The following is a 19,808-nucleotide window of genomic DNA, read 5'->3' as shown; positions in this document are numbered from 1 at the left end:
AGATCTTAAGGGTTCTCAATTTCTTGGGGGGACAAAAGATGAAGCCCCACTCTGCCCCCTCGCCACATCAAGAGCTTATGACACATAGGTGACATGAAGATTGTCCATAGAGGACATCTATGTACTCCTCAGTACAGCAGAGTTCAGCAAGGCTTGAAGGGAACTGGTGCAGTCGTGTGCCACTGAGATGTTTGCCTCAGTCTCAAGAGAATGAAAACTGAATTAATGTGGGGTTTTGATTTCTCCCTACCATGGACACTGGACACTGTGTGTTCAAAACTGGTACATGGAAAGTCACTGTGATTGTGACATATAGGAAAAAATGATGTCTTATTTGTGACTGAGAAAGAAGCCACGCTGAAGGAAAATTTGGTTATTATGTAGGAGGCAGACAAGATAGGCTGAGCTGTCAAATGTGTTCTATAAGCATTTTTACCATTCAGTTCCATCAGCAGGCTCACAATTACCTGAGTAAGTAGCTGTAATTTTTTTACCAGTTCTGTTCAGTACAGTCAAATCTATTGATCTGTGTTAGTCTTACATTGTTTCCCAGCACTACCTGTGCCAAAAGGTGCCATGGCACTTGCTTTGCAGACTCTTATCACGCCCCAAGACAAAAATGTTTTCAGCAGCTGGTGACATCCCCTGAATATGGGAAGAGCTGCAGGACACTGTGTGTAAGCCTAGGCATTAGCTATTTTTTCTCTACAGGAGTCTGTTTCTGCCTTAGCCTTTCCGCTGGAAAATTTATGGTAATGTTGCTTAACCACAGACATAGTAGCCTGGGAATACTTAATAGGAGAGATGGGAGCTGAATAGCAGTAATACTACTCACGGGCATAATCAGTTGCTTCTCTCTTAATGAGGAGCACAGAGAAACAAAAAGCTTTATTAATATGCAGAGATAGGCCAATTTTATGAGGGACATGTTCAACAAAAGCTGAATGCTAATATAAACAGCCCCAACTAGGATCTTTTCTACAGCAAATTGATCCTACCCTACATGTTGTCATAAAGGGCTGGCTTTTCCAGGCCCCTTCTTCTTCATATAAGTATTTTAGCTGAGGACATACATACAGAATATTTCTGTTGAGATAATGTATTTCTAAACAAAACACTCTTTAACTCTGCAATCAGCTGTAAAAACTAGCACCATGCTGCTCACAAAGCAAATAACTGCATCAATTTACATAAAGGAATAAAGAGTAAATGACACTCCAGGGGCATGTAAATACCTTATATGATGCAAGACAGTCCACTGAGGAATTTCAGCCCAGCACGGAGAAGACATGGCAATTGTACCTAGCTTGTCCTTTTGCATTGTAATTCTTCTTTTACTTCTTCATCAATTGTAATGAGGAAAATAAAATGAAAGAAGCTGGCAGCTTGATCTGGAGTAAAAGCATACTTGTCACATTATGCTGTAACTAATTGACTATTAATAGGCAATAATACAAGCATGGCTTAATACAAGCAATGTCTGGTCATTGTTATGAAATTGCCATAGGCTTCTTGATTTTATGGCTTATGTTAACTTAATGGCCTGTGAAGATCTGTACTATTCATTCCTAAGCAGTCCCAAAACATTTTAAACCATTCCTCAGGGGTTTGCTAAATCTACTAAAATTCAGTTTTAATTTCCTTCTGCTGTTGTTTAGTGAAAGTCCACAACATTCCCCCTCTCATCCTATATTTTTAGCAACACTTCAGAAAATAACTGATCATTACCTTGATTAATTTATTTTAATATATGCATACACTTTCAGAATAACTTTTGAAGTTGCCCATCAACAGAAATGAGCCTGCAGCATTCCTCTGTCCTAGAGCACTCTTGGGCTGTTCACCAGAACTGAAGATTCCCAGTCTTATTTATATGGGGTTCTTTAAATTGCCAGGCAATAGAGAGAAATGAGCTGGGCTGTTCCTTTACAAGCTGCTGTTTAACAGTGCGTATGACAATTTTAGAGATCCTGTAGTGCAAGCTCTAATATGTGAGGTGATTTTTGTTCTAGCTCCATGTTGAAAACCTGATTAACATCCAGTAAAAGGTGCTCGAGTACAGAGAAGTGCACTGGCTGCTAAGAAATACAAAGTGACAGGCTAGTGATTGGAATGGTCCTTTTATTCTCTCAGCTATATTAACTGACCTCAACTCCCTATCATGTGTTCCTTTCTCTGTAAATCTATGCCCTCTTACAGTCCACATACCTCTCTGATTGCCAGGACAAGAGCAATGAAGAGAAAGGCCTCCTGGCATATGAGATAAAGGAACCATCAAAGTGATGAGGTGTGATTTTAAAAATTTTATAGAACATAAAAGATGAAACAAAAGTAGTTTTATTTCTAGTTTTGGTACCTGTTCTTAAAAACAAATTCTCTTCCTTAGAGTAGGCTAATTTCACCTCAGTCTGCATTAACTCCCCTGTTTTTTGTAGATCTACAAAGTAGTTTCCTTTTTCATACTTGTGGTTAGTTGTTTTGATAAGCGAATATTTTGATCTCAGTAAATTCCTTTTTCTTATTCTTAGTAAAGAGAATGCTACAGAAAGCAAATTTTTACTTTTCTGCAGAATTAACCAAACATTGCCTATGAATCACATGGAGGTACATTTAAAAAATGTAAGGATACCTATGGAAAATCTTTTCCAAAGCTTTCTTCATTCAGTTGTATTAGAAAACATTGCTTTCCATTAGTCATACTTAAGTTCTGAATAGAGCTTCTCAGCTCTGAAGAAGGAAGAATGCTTCTTTTTATAGCAGCGTGCAAGGAAGTGAGGTAGGCGGAGAATAAGATGTGGAAGCTGTAACAGAAATATGAAATTGAAGACCCGAGAAGAGAAGAAGTTGAATGAAAAATGGTCTGTTCTCTGTTTGTGTCAGTTGGCAAGTAAGAACCATGAAAGCTATTTTGGGGATGGACATTCCTTCTATAAGTCAAGTAACTGGAGTCAACCCAGCAGGATTTTCCTATATCCTAAATTCTGAAAACATGTTGTACCTTGCAGGCTGGAACACCAAGAAAGATTATTTTTCTTTCTTTTCTTTTTTCTCCTCCCTTAAGGCCTGGTTTAATTAGAGGAAGGACAGCTTAGGGGAACAAAAGGTATCTGTTTTATAGCTGCCTTGAAAAGCAATTTGTGAATGGGAGGAAAACAGAACATGAAATGGAACACAGAATAACTCCAAAATATTGGAGCTCATTCTGCTGGTGTAACATGAATAAATGACATTGGTGTCCTGATTCTAATCATGAGTATCCATATTTTTATGGCTGATCTTTCCTTAATAAAGCCTGTATTTATTTACAAATAAAGGCAGACCTAGGTATTAACATAGATCAGTCAAAGTCTATTCCCACCTACTGAATGGAAGTGGGGCACTTTTATGTTTTAAATGGAAGGGAAAATTGTGTTACTCTTTCAACTTTATGAACCATTTAAATTGAAGTATCCAATAAATTGTCAGTATGAAAATCTGTTACATATTATCAGGTAAACATTTAAGTTTAGGTGTGAAATGGAAAGTAATCTTTAATGAAAATAATTTAAAGAGAGGTGGTTATAATTTTGGCACAGAAAAGCTTTGCTTGATGTTATTTCACTGGAAAGAAAGAATACAACCAGCAGCCTACATATCTACTTGCTACAGTGTTAAAATGTAAATAGTATCAAATTTGAAATAAAATTAAAATGATAAATACATTGATTCCACTTCATCATTTTCTGGGTATCAGAACAAGTGGTAGGAATACTTTAGGGCACCCTTGAGTCCAAGCAGTTTTAATAATGTAATTAAATCTCACAATCATTGCTTAATTATTTAACAATCAGCTTTATGAAATTTCACCTCTCAGTTTCTTCCTTTGCCACACTAGTATAGTCATCTCTTTTTCACATATTGGCAAGAAATAACAATTTTAAAATGTATTTTAGGCTTCTGAATGATCATTTGTCACTTTCTGTGTGACTGGCAAAATCTGGCCTTAAAACATTTGTTGCATGAACACGATGCCATTCTAACTGCATGTCATGCATGGCAAACTGTCTTTTGCTCAGTTGTGACAGCATCAGATGAGGCTGCCTATCCATCATAAAAGTCCAGTGGATTAAGATCCTGTCTAAAGATGGATACCTTCATACAGAATATGCCTATGATACATGAGATTTGCAATGTGTTTTACTGGAGGCAGCAAGGATCCCTCCAACCTTAAAATCAGCCCCTCAGGGCTGGAGATGCAATGTCTAAGCAAACAACAGCTGGCATCAAAATCTAGAATTGTTTCCCTAGTCAAAGTATGTCAGTCACCATCCACTATAGGTTTGGGTTATGGAGCTCTTGAGAATGTGTCAAATACAGGAAAATTATCCTAGTGTAAGTTCCTGTGTGTTAGACTGTGTCTTCTAGACCCCTTCTTGGAAACATTCCAGATTATCTATATTAGCACAACACTCAACAAAGAGAACAGAGCCTTTCCACTGAGAAACAGGCATTTCAAGGGAGTAGGTGCTTATATTAAAGGTGTATTTACAGTGTCCTGTGAGATGACATTTGCCTCTCTTTTATTATGTGCAATTAATGTGAAAAACCCAACCACTTCACTACTTGTGAGTAGTGGGGGGAAAGTCTAAAACTTGTAAAATGCATTTCAGTAACTATGAAAAAGGAAATTTCTCTGCAAAAGCCTTATGTCAGGATTCATTCCATCTGATACATTAAGAAAAGTGTAATTCAGTATTAATATGTATTGCTAAGCACAGACACACTGTAATATTTATTTGAGGGGAAATACTTGGGCTTTTTCTTCAGGAAAGCTTACTCAGAATTTTACAAGTGAGCTGACCCCCATCCCCTACCAAATACACATTTTATCTTGTATACACATGGTGACTCTTTGTCTGGAGTTAAGTTGGGCTTCATCAAACATTTGCTGATATCAAAGAAGCTGAATCCCTCACTTGTTAGCAGGCATGTGTGTGTCAGAGCTGTAAGGTTGTCCCTTGCCTTATCCCATTCTCTTCAAACTTCAGTTCTGGTGTTTTGCATCAGCACAGCTGGTCACTGCTCAGAAGCAAACCAGAAAGCTCCAGGCTTGCATTAATGTCAATGTCTGCTGTGTGTTTAGAGGTTCAGATAATTTTGGTATCATAACACTGGGGACCTAAGCTGAAAGCAGTGCTTTTGCAAAAACAACTTAGTCATACACACTTCCTTGAACTTGGAAGCAATTGTTTTAATGAGCATGGATTGAGAAATACCTGGTCTCTTCTTCTAGGTAAAGGCCAGGGGAGAGTAAATTCAGAAGAGCTGATAACTCTGCATTATGAACTTAATTATCAGAGTTAGTGAAATCTGCTGTGTGTCTGCTCAGATTCACCAATTTAGTTAGTTTTTTAGAAAGACTTTGTTTCCTTTTATCCTGCCCGTTGTCTAGTGTGAGTTCCTGTACAGGGACTGTACCCTTTACAGGTAAACAGCATATGGGGGCACCAACCAGCCATCCTCCACTCTACACCTGTGAGTGTCAGGTAGATGCACACACACTCAAATATACACACACACAGAAAAAAACCCCAACAAGACAGTCAACCAGCCAACAAAAGAAAAAAAAAAACAACAAAAAAAACCAACAAAAACCCCTCTCTGGCAACTGGAGTGCAGTGCCTCCTTTGCAATTTTGACAAATTTTTGCTTGCAAAATCAGGGTGATTTCCATTGCGAATTTCAGAGGACAACTCAAGTCACTCTGCCTCTATGAGGGGAAGCACATATGGCTTTGCTTTTTTGCTCAGTGTTTCTCTGGGATGTTGGTAGAATGGTGAGAATCTGTGCCTTAGAGAGACTTTAGCTTCATGGCTGAAATTAACAGTTGTGCTCCTAGCAACATGATTTTTGCTAATGCAATGCCTTGTTTTGCAAAGCGCTTGGAGGGCTGACAGTGTCTCTCTGGTACTGCCATGAGAGCAAGCCATTGCTTCAGCTCATTTCCTTCTAATTTAGGAAATCTTGTGATGCACTGTTCACAGCCATAAACATGAGATTGTATGAATTGGTAATAAGCAGCAAGTGCCACTGGAGCAAGGAAGGCAAGAAAGGCTTAAAAATGAAGTCTTCAACTGCCCCTGATCTGCCAGGGCTGCAACTGTCTGGCAGCCAGAGCCTGTGATGCCCTTGAAGCTTTGAGCTGAGACAGAGAGAATCCCAGCTCTCATATCCCTGTCTGAGCCCTGCTTGCTCAGATTTTCAGATTGTCAAACCAGTAAACATCAGCATAAAACAGCAGTTGTTCTGTTATTTCAATCCAAAACCTAAAGCAATCTTACAACATATTTGTTGTTTTGTGCCACTTTCTCATGACAGAAATGCATGTCCGTCCAGTTTTAACATGGTTTCTTGTCTTTCTGTACATCTCCTTATCTCCAAAAAATATCAAATTCTGTCATTTTTTCCACTTTTAAAACCTTGACTGTCTGCTGATCCTGAACTAAGAATCTCAACTTTATTCACTGCCAAGGCTTTGCAGAATTATTTTCTCTTTTGTTTTAATCTTCATGGTCCTCTTTGTTTTTAGAACCTTTTAATTTTTCTGCTTTTAATCAGATTTGTGCAATCAAAATTATGTCCTGCCTGCTGGCCTGGATTTCTTTCCTAGCTCTGCTCTTCCACAGAGCTGACAAGAGATAAAAAACTTAAATGATGTGTTGTTCATGGAAATGAAAGAAAGTAGAATCACGTTTTCCTGCATACAAAAAGAGTCTTCTGCTTTCCTCCCTCATGCTCCCCTGAATGGCCTTTTAAAGGCCATTCCTTTTCTTTTAATCTAAAATAAGTTTCCACAACGAGTTCAGCATCTTTTTTTGTAGCTGATTGCATTAACCCAGTTTCACAATCCCAGCTGCTGAACAGATCCTTTAGTACACAGAAACATAAAAGCCACATGTGCTTCAAACAGGTAGACACTTTGCAGGAGATGTAACATAAGGGGCAATTTAAAATACAACCCCCCCTACCCCTTATTAATTCATATATATAACTCAGATATAAATCATTAATGATTTTGTAAATTTTGACCAAACTCTCTAACATTTCAGACCACAATTTCACTGGGTCTGAGTTTGGATTTCAGTGGGAGATTTGATTGAGTTTGAACTGCAAGATTTGGGATGAAAGTAGACTTCCATAAGTGAAGAAAATATTTGTGGACTATTCTCATGATGATCTGGCTGGGGAAGAAAAACTAGTGGATGGGACTGTTACTTTGAATTGTATGTTTTTTCACAAACCCTCAGTGGGGTTTGTGAATAGAGCATTATTTACAGGGAGTTGAAGGATGTACAAAGAATAGATACAGCTAGAGCTCTTGCATCTGGTAGACAATTAAAATGATTGCAATATAGTACACCTAAAACCAACAAAGTTGTACTTAACCTCAAGTTAACCAAATACATGGATAAGATGTAGAACAGAAGATTCAGTAGCAGTCCTAGGGGCTGGTGTACTTTCAAAATGTCAATATTATTGTTCTAATCCATGCCGACAGAACTTCACATCTCCTGTGGATGACCAGGGTACACCTTTTTCACCCTCTGAAGCAAAGATGGTCTCTTGGGGATGAGGAAGGAGTCTTCACCACTTTGTCTTCACCACAAACTTCTAGGAATTAAGTTTGCTTAGCAATGTTTCTCCTTTGCCTTTGAAAACCAGCAAGTAAAGTAAGTAAATATGCATGTTTTGAAATGGATAAAGGAGAGAGGACTCCATGGCCAGGGAGCAGACAGGAGAGGACTAAAACTGGGAGTCTAGTAATATTGTTCAGTTTGGGAAGTGAATTAACAAATGCCTGGTCTGAGTGTGAGGTCTCTTGAGTCACTGGTCCAGACTGTGGTCAGTCATTTGGCAGCAGCTGGTGTGGTACTATGAGTATGACCTAGGGTGCTGGGTTTTCCACATTCAGCCCACAAATGGCTGCTTCGCTTTTGCATCCCCTGCAGTGCAGGCTCACCTGTAAGGGTGGCTGTTTGGCAGGTCCCTTGTGCATATCCCAGAGAGGAAAATCACAGTGCAGCCCACACAGAAGTAAAGGGCAGCCCTTAGCTGGGGGTTTGCCTTCTGCACCCTGTACAGTGTGAAATCCCCTATGTTCATGTGAGACAGAAGAAAAGTGCTTCTTATTCCAGCTTAGCTGGCTGAAAAGTTCTTTCTTATTGTTGTCAGGAAAAATCTTACTAGGCTTTGCCTTAAGAGACAAACAGGTGATGAGTTAAAGAGATCTGTATCTGGAACACTTTGTACTTTTCATCTTAAGAAGTCAGCACACTTTAAGATCAGACTGTCTCAGCAAGGCATTAGAAAGCCTGGTAAGAAAACATTTCTGTTTCAAGTTTCTCATCTATTATCACTGCTGAGGTCAAGTTCTACCTTTGTGTCATTGTACCCTCAAGAAATATATATGGTGGAATTTCTCCTCACACTCACACAGGCATTTTGATGGTGTGTGGTTTTGGTGCTGACCTTGTTAGCAATAAATTCTTTTGTGGAGCGTAAGTAATGCATATCTTAAAGAGAGATCTGAAACACTTTAACAGCAAGTGATAATTCTTATATTAGTTGGCAGCTTTTGAGAAAAATTATGCTTGAGAAAACTTTCTGCTTCCAGCTCCTTCATTAGTTTTGAAGGGACAGTGGGAAGATGTTTGTTCTTGTAACTGTATTGTTTGGAGTTCTGGATTCAAAAAACATTCTCTGTGACCTTCAGCAACCACTTACCTTTTCTGTCCCTTGCTTCCATTCCATAAATGGATTGCAGACTGTATTCTCTACAGGATATTACTCTTTTCCAAAACAGCTGATTTTTTTTTCAAAGCCCCATTATTTTTACTCCTCATTTATAAGCAAATGTTCAACAGAAAGAGTTTTGAAGTGCCAGTCTTATCAGTACATTGTAATGAGAGAAAAAAAGGGCAAAGGATCTAAATTAAGCACTTGATATTTTCTGTTTGAAATTGCATCTTTCTTTTCCACTGCATTTCACAAAGGCTTTTAAAAGCTTTAATTTTGGCTCAATTAAGAAAAATAGTTTTTGAAATATCATCATCACCTACACAGATCAAAATTCTTATCCTCTAACCCATTGTTAATGCAGCGTTTTTCCCACTCAGCCTGTCTCCATATTCTTGAATGAGAGCTCTGCTTCCTAAAACAGTCCCTGTCCTTCACCATAATCTAGATTCAAATAAATTGACATGACCATTTCCACATCTCTTCTAATAATCCCATTTCCTTCCATTTTCACCTTACTTTTGGAGTCAGATCATTTAATATGACTGAAAATGTTTGGAAATATACTTTTGCTGTACATATGGAGGATATCAGTTGAAGGATAGTACTATAATAAAACTAAAGATGTTTACAACCTTTGAAGAGAATTTGTGTTTAAACCTGACTGATTTTCTGTTAAGCTGGTAACTATATTTTTATATGGGTTTTAAAATTACTTTTATTTGTGTTTTAGCCTTCACTGTTATTTGCCAATGCTTACAAATTTCTCTTTGTATGTTTACAAAACACACAGTCACTATGTTAGGTCATCTTTAATGCTTCCCTTTAAACTCCAGAAAATATGAAATAAAAATTAAAAACACATTTCTGAAAAAAAATCAAAACTGAGTGACTATTTTGAGAAGAGTATTTCTAGAAATGCAACATCTGTGAAGAATGCAAAGGAAGAGGAAGTAACACAAGCCACATATGGTTTATGTTTGGATTTTGAAGAAAATATGGTATTGTGCTATGTGTAGTGCCCATTTCTTCTGATTTTTTTTAGAGAGAAAACCTGCTAGGAGTTTTCCTCTAAGAGTCTCTTCAGGGTAGACAGACATCCTCTATGCTTTCTTTGGTTGATGTGGTACAGGTACATGAAGATGGAGAAGCACTGATAGTGACAGTCCCATATCTTTTCCATTTAGCTGAAAGCAACTTCGAAATGTAGCTAGGACTTTCAAAACCTGATTTGGTTAGTAGAGGCTTTTCTTTCTCAGAAGCTTCTACTGAAGAGGGAAAAAAGCAAAATTTGCCCACCTAGACTATCCACACTGGAATGTGTTTTCAGAACTTTATATCTCACTTTGGTTTTAGAAACTGTTTTCCAAAGGTGGCTGCTGAAATATCATCTAGGAACTTTATCTATATTTCTGATCTCCAGATAAACAACAAAATGGCATGCACACACACACATATTTGTTTTAGGATGACATCTATGGTGTTTCTGTTTCTCTGATGACAGGTGTACTAATTTCTTGAAAGTGTCATATTTGCGGTGTTTCTGAAATGCCCAGTGAAGGTTATGTGCTCACCATAGTGCTTTTAGGTCAGGCAAAAATACTTTCTTCTTTTCCTTAATGACATTCTTTTCAACTCACTGAATGACAACACCCACACTATGTGCATGAAAACACTTCTATCAGCTTGTATTCAGGGTAGTTGAATATCTGAAACATTTAAACTGCCTAAAAACAAAGCCATGGCTGAAAAACAGACAAGCAGCTTCTTTGGTTGATGGACTTGAGATCCACCTGAAGAAAATCATTGCTGCAAGATCTCTTTAAATATCAGGGTGGGCTCAACTGTTATAAAGCTTATGTGATAGCATGCAATCTGGCCAACTGCAATTTTTGTGTTCGTGTGTGGTCAGGATGTGCTTTTAAATTATATGTGCCACTAATTGACGGCAGTTGGAGGTTCTTTGTGCAGCACATTTAAAAGTCAGTTCACTTTTCTTTTTTTTTAATTCCTAAACATAACCTGGAATAGTTAGAGCACCTGGGTTTTCACAAACTGCCAATTGTTCAATATCATAAATTGATTTGTAAATATACTTCTACCAATGAAGATGGCAGCATCTTTTACAGCTCTTTATATAGCTCTTTTATACACCATAGCTCCTACCAACAACTCTTATAGTCTCATTGTTGAATGCAGAATATGTGTGACAATTTAAACTGTGCATTCCTGACAAAATTGTCCTAATAACTTTTGAATGTGTTTTCTGTGATCAGCTTCAGTGAGAAACTGATTGAATTTCCAGTCTCAATTTTTTGACAAAAATTGCTGTCTAATGTTACTTAGTCAGAACCATACTTCAAACCTATCTTATTGCACTGTTGATGGGTGCTGAATTATGTAACTCTGCACTTGTAAAATTCTTGCACAGCTTAGATATGGGAAATTCCTATTGTCTTTAGTTTAGGCTTAGAAGAGCAGCTTTGCTGTTGGACTGAATCTTAAGAAAGTGTCAGGCTTTTCTCCCGAGGACTTCAATGATAGATTACAATAGCAACATTATATCCATTTGCACAGAAACAGCAGGATGATACTCACTTGCCAGTCAGGCAGCCTCCATGAAAGAGGCTACCATAGTCACAGTTCCGAAATATGGAGGGAGGAACCTTAAAAGTATTAACACAAAGTTAGGCTGCTGTTTGGAACAAACCCAGATCTGTTACTAAGGGTTTTGGGAGAGAGAGATTTGTTAGCCATGTTTCTCCCTGAGTCTATCTGTGGTCTATGCACTGAAACAAACCTTGTTCAGAAATTTCCTGTAGTATAGTGTGGGGATACATGCTCAGAGAAGTGCGACTGGAAACTCCCCAGGACGTTTGCTGATTCTCAGTCTGGGAGCCAGCTGGCAGATATAAAATTCCAGTGGAAATGAAAAATAAATGAATAGAAACAAAGTAAAAGTAAGCAGAGATAAAAAGGATAGTAAGTCCATCATTCCCTCAGTCTAGGTCCAACAGTGTGGGCAGGCTCCAAGCAGCCCAAGGAGCTGGTACTCCAAGGAAGACTGTGAGGAAGAGGTGGGGAAGACAAATACTAGTAGGGGTAGGCAGCTCAGCTGACTTCCTGGTTGTGCAGGCAGATTACTTGTTAGCAAGTCTTAGAAATGAGAGGGAAAAGATCACCTCCTTTGTCTCAGGAAGGCCATGAAGACTTCAAGGCTGGGTTGAGATGGACAGGAAAGAGTGAGAAGGTGGTGGAGAAGCAAGCATGGCCTACATCAGGGATTGGCACAAGCCTGTCTTGGCTGTATATGACACTGAAACTTATACATTTGCCCTTCCTGCTCTTGCCCTTCCCCTCTCATGGGGATGTAGGGATGAGATGACTAGAGCATTGCTTCTGGGCAGAAATTACCCTCTTGCTCTTACAAGAAAAAGCCAAAAGGAGACATCTCAATGAAGATCTCACTTAAAGATCTCAAATATCTGAGCATGGGTGCCAGCCTTGTGAGCACTCAGTCTGCAGCCCAGCATATCTTCTGGCAGTCCGGGGCTGCCAAAAATCACACAAACCTGGTCATAAAAGCTCTCCACTGGCTGGTGAGCTGGACCATAGTGTCATCTCTGTCATAAAATGAAGAATTACTACAGCAGGACCTGGGGTCATCCACCCTGGGACTTGGTAGTGCCATTTATACAGGTTTGGGAACCAGTACACCATACTTCCATATGATCCTGACATTTTGATAAAGCTGAGGCCTTTCTTCCCATTGTAACATCATTTCTACCAGAAGGGTTATGGGATGCCTTTGCTCATTATCTATAACAGGAAATGGGGATTCATTCTAAGAGAATTAAAAGGTAACTGAGAAAGAAAGGAAATTACCTCTATATCAATATTTGAATGATGTCACTCTCCTTAAGGAATACAACCTTGCCATGTATGAACAAAAACCTTCCCAAACAAAGTGGGCATAATGATTGTCTGAACTACCCAATGTTCTCAGTCAAGTTCAAATTAGTGAGCATCAATTTTTTGATGCCTTAGTGCGTAACAATTTGCTCCTAAAGGAGCAAAGGAACAGTCAAAGTCATCATCTTTTGCAGAAGATTACTATTCTTTCTTCACAAGTCTCTGTGACTATGAGTTTAATGATATTTGTAATATTACAATATATAATATCATAAATTCATCAACATATTCCCAAATTATACCTAAAATTCTTCCCAGAAAATGGGAGGCTTGAATCAATTGCACATTTACAATTGATATGCAATTGCATAATGCATCTGTAATTCTACACTGGAGAAGGAATAATAACAAAAGAAACACAAAGCGAAGTATTCTGGTAACAAACATTAAGTTTCTACCCTGTTCTTTCTGCTGTCACTTCCCAGAAGGGAAGTGCTCAAGACCAGGGGCTCTGACTACCTGGTCTAGTGGAAAGTTTCCCTGTCTGTGGTAAGGAGGTTGGAACTAGGTGATCTTTAAGGTATCTTCCAGCACAAACCATTCCATGTTTCTATTGTTCTGTGATTTATGATTCATGCTCTGTGTCTCTTGGAGGAAATTCTTATCTGTAAGTAAATTGGCACTAACTGTGGGGTGGCTGTCTCTGGCTTACTCCAGCTATAGGAACATCTTTTTCCATGAGTTCTTAACTACAGTCTCAATGCTCGTACTGTGTTTTCTGGGCCCTCCCAAGTTGTAGGTGAGAGTCTACATTAAAGTATTGGGAGGTACAGTGGCAGATGCTTTTGGTTCAAAGCTCTGAAAGCCAGAAGAAACTGCTTTTTAGAATATTTTCCTCTGTCCTGAAGTCACTTAGCCACAGTTTTGCTAACATTAGCAGGCCTGATTTGATTTAAGGTTTCCTTTTTGATTCTACATACTAATAGTGACTTCCACTCTTTACATCACCAGAAGAGATAAAAATATGCAATATGCAAGAAATGAAAAGCTACTTGACTGTTGATCTCAGCCTCATTCAAACAGTAGCACAGTATTTCTTCCTTTTTTTTTTTTTTTTGCTCCCCATATCTACATAACAGGGACACTTGAGAAGCCACAGAGGTCAAATGTTTCTATTCCAGTTAGGAGCTGCATGTGCAGTCTCCAGAAAGGCTCTAAATCACCTGAACACCTAACAAATCCTTCGGCATGACAGCGGTTCAAAGGCAAAGTCATCCAGCTATGAGTAGTTATCCATCAAAGGGTTTGATATGGTAGATGAGGGCAATGTGAAAGGAAAATATAGCTATCACACATCCCCTTTCTTGGTTTATGCTTCCTGATGAAAAGTGAAGTGCAAGCAAGAGAAGATGTGTGCTTTAACCCAAATTATGTTGTCAGTGGTGCTTTCAATGCTGACAGAAGGAAGCCTGCAGCCTCTTGCCTAGAATATGTTCCTGGCTCTACAACTCCAGAGAAACCATGACGAGAAGATGAATGGGAAAATCTGAAGGAACACTGTGAAGGAGGCAAGCATGCACAATGCATTCTGTTCCAATCAGTCTGACTCTTTCCTGCTTTCAGCTACTGAGTGTGACTTTCTGTCCTGTCTAGGGCTCTCTCTCCAAGCCAGAAAATGTCTGACTTGGTCCTTCCAAGCAATTCCTTACAACTACTTTTACATGCAATGCTACCCAGAGAAACTGCAAATAGCTGGCACATTCTCATCCTGTATGACGAGTTCCCTAAGCGGATTTGCCAGTGGACTCCCTCTGATCCTGAATAACATCCATTCACAGGTAATCCGTAATGATATGGTTGGTGGTTATAATGCTGATTGGGAGGTGACAGTGCTTGAAAAGCTAACAGTATTTGAAGAAGTTACTTGACAGATTCATTCCTCTTCCTGTGAGAGGTGGATGGAAAAGTATTAGTCTTGATGGGGAGTTGGACTCAAGCTCAGTTTCTAAGGTCCACATCAAATAATTGACAGTGGACTGCAGCTATTTATAACTGCAGTCCGAGGGACAAATTCATCCCTTACAAGCCTGGCTTTGCTTGGTTTTTTATAGGCAGCATTGATTGTACAGCACCAGCCACATCAGTGCAAGCTAGCAGCAAAAATCACCACTCACAGTCTATAGCTGACTTCAGCCTTAGCTGAAGTTCATGCTAGTGTTCTCAGATCTCTTAATCACATTAAAATGAGTCCATCTAGTGTTTCTATCCCTGCTGTAGTCATACCTTTGATTGCAAGGCAGCTAATAACAAGTCTCTAGGGACTGCAGGGCCAGCCAGGAGAGTACATGTTTTGTTTCTGGCTTTGGTTTTATGTGGTGGCTTGGGACACACCCTCTATCTCAATGTCTTCTATGATTAGGAGAATACTATAATTACTTTTCAGAATCTCCAGAATGCTGTAAGGTAAGTGCTGGTCAGATGCCCAGAAAAAGGTTTGAGGGTGCATGTAAATAAAACACAAATTATGTGCCAGTATAGTAGTGTGAAAATGAAAGCTCAAAACAAAATTTCCTATAAGATAAGCACCAAAGCAATGACACAGTCAGAGTTGGCCCAAGCACTATTGAGGAAAGTTTATATAGCTGAATTAATTGACAGCTGCTATGGTTATGCATTCAGAATTATATTTCTAAGTAGAAAAACCATGCTGTATCTTGTTTATCAAGATGGACACCTTGAGCAATGTCTATGAGCCAAAGAACTTCTCTGTAGCTCCTATTCCTCCTCAGCAACCTTTGTCCATTCAATAAAATATGCTACTTTTTGTCTGTAAACTATTCCTTGCTGGGAATTGCTTCCTATTTTAGTAAAAACCAAGAAGTACTCCAGTATTAGAGTGTTTGGAAGACTCAAGGATGACAGTGCTCATGAGCAAGAATATTGCAAAAAATCCTTTCCAAAGACAAACTGTTGGTGGTGGGGAGGTGTTTTATTAAAGGTAGTAACCTCCATGGTTATTACACACACACACACACAAACACACACACACAAAACAAAAGCAATTTAAAGCTGCATAAAGAGTCACAAGCTGGAGAAGGAATTTTTTTCAGTGATAACATGTAGCCTAAGAAAATATTTACATAAAATCCAATTTTAAAATTTTCTTTGGATCATTAAGCCAATGGAGAAATTGCAATTGAGGTTTAGTCTCATTACTAATTAAACCACAATGATTAAATTAATTACAAGACAGTGTAAATTACCCCAACTGTCTTGGTTTTGTGTGCAGTAGTGAGCAATTGCAGGTAACCACCTGCTGTAAGAAGGACACTTGTTAATAGTGCTGGACCACTCTTTGTGCAATAGCATTATGGGTCTTTCTTTAAGAAAATACTTAAAAACTGGAATATCCCATTTGCTCTGACCTGGACTGATGCTGGATATACTATTTAAAGTATGAGTCACTTGAAACATAGTGCAGCAGATTGCTGAGGGAGCAACAATCCTTCATTGGGATGGATCCTTTCAGGACAAAGTAAGTGGGGCAGAATCTCAGTGGCTACACACTCTTTTGAAAACAAGCCTGCCCTTTCAGGATGGAAAGTGCCTCCCATTGCAGAGGCCAGCTTGAATAAATGAGAAGCTGGCAAGTCAAAGATCACAAAACCAAACACAGGAGGTTGTAAACCAATTTCAGTTTACAAAGAACCACAAGCTGTTCTGAGTTAGGAAGGATACACAAGGATTTTTTTAGGCATGATGACTTCAAGCACTATCATTATTTGACACCGAAAGCAGATATTTATGGAAGAAGTAACACATTTAAAATTTTTTTTCCCATGGAAAGACTATGATAAAGCATAACATCAAAGATTATACAATATAATAATGAAATTATATGCCTGTGGGTGTTTGTCTGATGTCTTATGGCACTTCTGTGTTTTCTTACCTCCCTATACCCTTAATACTTAGCCTAAGTTGTCATTCCCACTTACCTATTAATTTTATACTGCTATTTTTAAGCAGCTGACACCCTGACACCAGTTCCACTGGAAGAAAGCAAGACAGCTGTAGGAGTTGGACACTGTGCCAGTATGTCTATGCTTGCAGACTGATAAAAATTCATGTTGCTTGACACAATGATGTATGCTCTTTCATTTATATAAAATAAAACTCTGAGGATGATAAAAGCCTGTGGGTTTAGAGCCTTCAGAAGTAACCTTTCTTCTAGCAGCTGTGGAGCAGAGCAAGCACTCTTTTAAAGACAAAGTATGAGTGTATTTCCACACCATTTTCAAGAAAAATTATATATCTCCATACACAACTGAACTTGTGAGGTACAGTATATACATACTTAAATGTTGCTGTTGACTCCTCTCAAAAATAAATAATTACATTTGGGTCATGTTGTAGTCAAATCTCTTTTAACTGAACATCATTGTTGTGCTGAATATTTCCACGCTGTTGCCCATGTGCCTATGAAATAATGTAATTCTTGATGGAGTGAACAAACAGAAAGGTTTGTGTTAGTTTGGATCCACAGAGATATTTTCTCCTTCCCCACTAAAATTTGTACCTCCTTTTTCACTCTTCTAGCCATCTGGAGCTTTTTTGTAAATTATATTGGTATCTTTTAATACTGCTAGGTGGCATGCTGAAATGAAGTTCATTCAACTAGTTCATTTTCAAAAATGCCCAAAACTCATTTTGTGGGATCATTTACTTAGGGGTTGGTTGCCAAAATTAAAGATATAAAACCTTCCTACAATTTCTGGCACATAAACATGATTTCTTTATTTGTAGTATACTGAGATAAACCAAGATAAGGCAGCTCAAAATGTCATCTGAGTAACCATATATACTTCGGGTGAAAATACAAAATTTACATCCTGTTTGTCCCTTTGTTCTCATATGCTGTGTTGGGATCCAAAAACCCTCTGCTCTACTTCTATAACAAACTTTCTTATCAAAGGAAAATGTCAAATGCTCCACCACAGATGTAGGCATAGAAGTGATCTATGATTCTTAAATTTCTGAAGTGCTTTAGAAGGCAAAACTGTCCAAACCTTCCATAGAGCAGCTCCATGGAAGCAATTCAACATAGAAATCCTTCAGTTTAGTGATATCCACAGAAACCAGAATGAAATATTAAGATTTTTGTGACCTGAAAGTCTACCTTTTTGGGAATGTCATCAGCAATAGCCCCATTCAGATAACAATCTTATCTTCTTTGCAGGGTTTTTTCCTTGTACTTGCCAGATATTTTAATTGCCTTTGTAGTTACATATATGTCAGTATTTATTTTGTTCTTGTTCAGGTCATATGTTCCTTAATGATTTTTTAATGTAATTCTCAAACTCTGGACATATGAGTACACATACACATGAGTATGTGTAGTCTCACATCCTATATCAATCAGACAGTAACTTTCCCAAAACTTATTCCACCAAAATTCAGTCTAGTAAAATACAACCAAACAGGCTTTCCTCTTCTATAGCTAGTGCTAAGTATGAACAACAATGTGAATTGAATGCAATTAACTTTTCATTTTTTGCTTCTTTTTGTCCCATGGTATGTATTTTTGCAAGGTAGAGCACGTGTATGTCTGTATCTGTTTGTTTGTATGTGTGTGTTTTTCACAAAGCACAAAGATTCAATGAATCTAATTTCATTTCACTTTGTGGGGTTAGAATCTCTGACATTTCAAAATTATTTTTTCAAAAGCCAAAAGCTAACTGGTTTTGAAATATAATTGGAGATATCAATGATGCCTCTTTCTCTGAGGAGAAAGGAAAATATACATAGGTTGATGGAATTCCTTCAAAATGCACTTTCCTAAAATACAGGATTGTAGTGTAAAGAATAGTTGGAAGATCAGATGTCACAGCAAATCTCTCAGCCCTTTAGCAATTGAATACTTCAGAAGAAATATTTATGTGTCTTAAACAAACATTTCTCCTCCTTTTATGTATTCTTTCCTTCTTGTCTTGCAAAACTCTTTATTCATTTCCTAGAAAAAGCCCTGCTTATAAAGACTCATTGGAAAGCAGGTAGTTATTCTTAGAGCTGTCAGCGACTGCAGCTCTGAAATAGGAGTTGAGAAATTCCAAGGAAGTAGCAATGGAAACTGCTGGAAACCTAGAAACAATTTAATCTAAGGTTATCTTTTCTTTAAAACTTGCTTGGAAAAGGTCAAAAACATCTGTTTTTTTCTCCAGGAGATCACAGTATTGGCAATTGTGATTCAATATTTATTTCTCACTGTACACAGGTTTATTTATTTCCCTTTCCTTCAAGAATACATCCCCCCATGTTTCTTCCTCTCTAATGTTCACCAGATGTGAAAAGCAGCCTGAGAGACTCTGAAGCATTCCTCACCTTCTTGCTTGTTAAAGCCATCCACTAGATTTTCAAAAGCCAAAGCAGTCCTTGTTGTCAAGACTACCTGTTATAAGATGTAGTCTTATTAGCTTCTTTCTCCTCGTGGTTTTCTGGTGGTAAGGTATTAATTCCAAGAAGGATTTTTGCCCTGTATCTATCAAAAGACTTACAGCAGGGAGCCAGGATGAGCTGTCGCATATGTGTTGAGTTTAACTTATGTGAGGGAAGGGACAAAAAGAAGAGCAGTGTTCAGGCTGATCCCTGAGCACCATGCCCACTTTCTCTGTCTCCACCTCTCCCAGATATTAAGGAGGTGCTCAAATGTTTCACAAATGTCATCTAAGTCAGGTGAGAGCAGAGTATTTTACAGAGACAGAATTTTGCATAAGGCTGTGGTTTGATTGGATAGATCATTCCCAAATCTGTTTAGAACTTCAGATAGACTTATTTTCAGTGATGGCATCCTGGTACCTTTGAGATGAAGTGCAATGTGATCTTACAGTTAGTTTTGAGAGCTCACTGTGGCTTTTGCTTAGAAGCAAAGCTACACAGATCTGGTGAGCTTCTTATGGTCTTTAAAGCAATGAAAAAGTTTTCCTCTCATTTCTTGGGAAAGACATACTTATAGTTGAAGTTAACCTTGGCTCAGGTTATGGCTGCAGCTCCATGGATAAGTCCAGGAAGGCAAGTTCCTACTTTTTGGAATTGCACTGGCAAACCTGGGGAGAAATGACCTTATC

This window comes from Zonotrichia leucophrys, chromosome Z (genome assembly GCF_028769735.1).
Source record: "Zonotrichia leucophrys gambelii isolate GWCS_2022_RI chromosome Z, RI_Zleu_2.0, whole genome shotgun sequence".
In the NCBI taxonomy this organism is placed as follows: domain Eukaryota; kingdom Metazoa; phylum Chordata; class Aves; order Passeriformes; family Passerellidae; genus Zonotrichia; species Zonotrichia leucophrys.
This window is presented reverse-complemented; position numbering follows the sequence as displayed.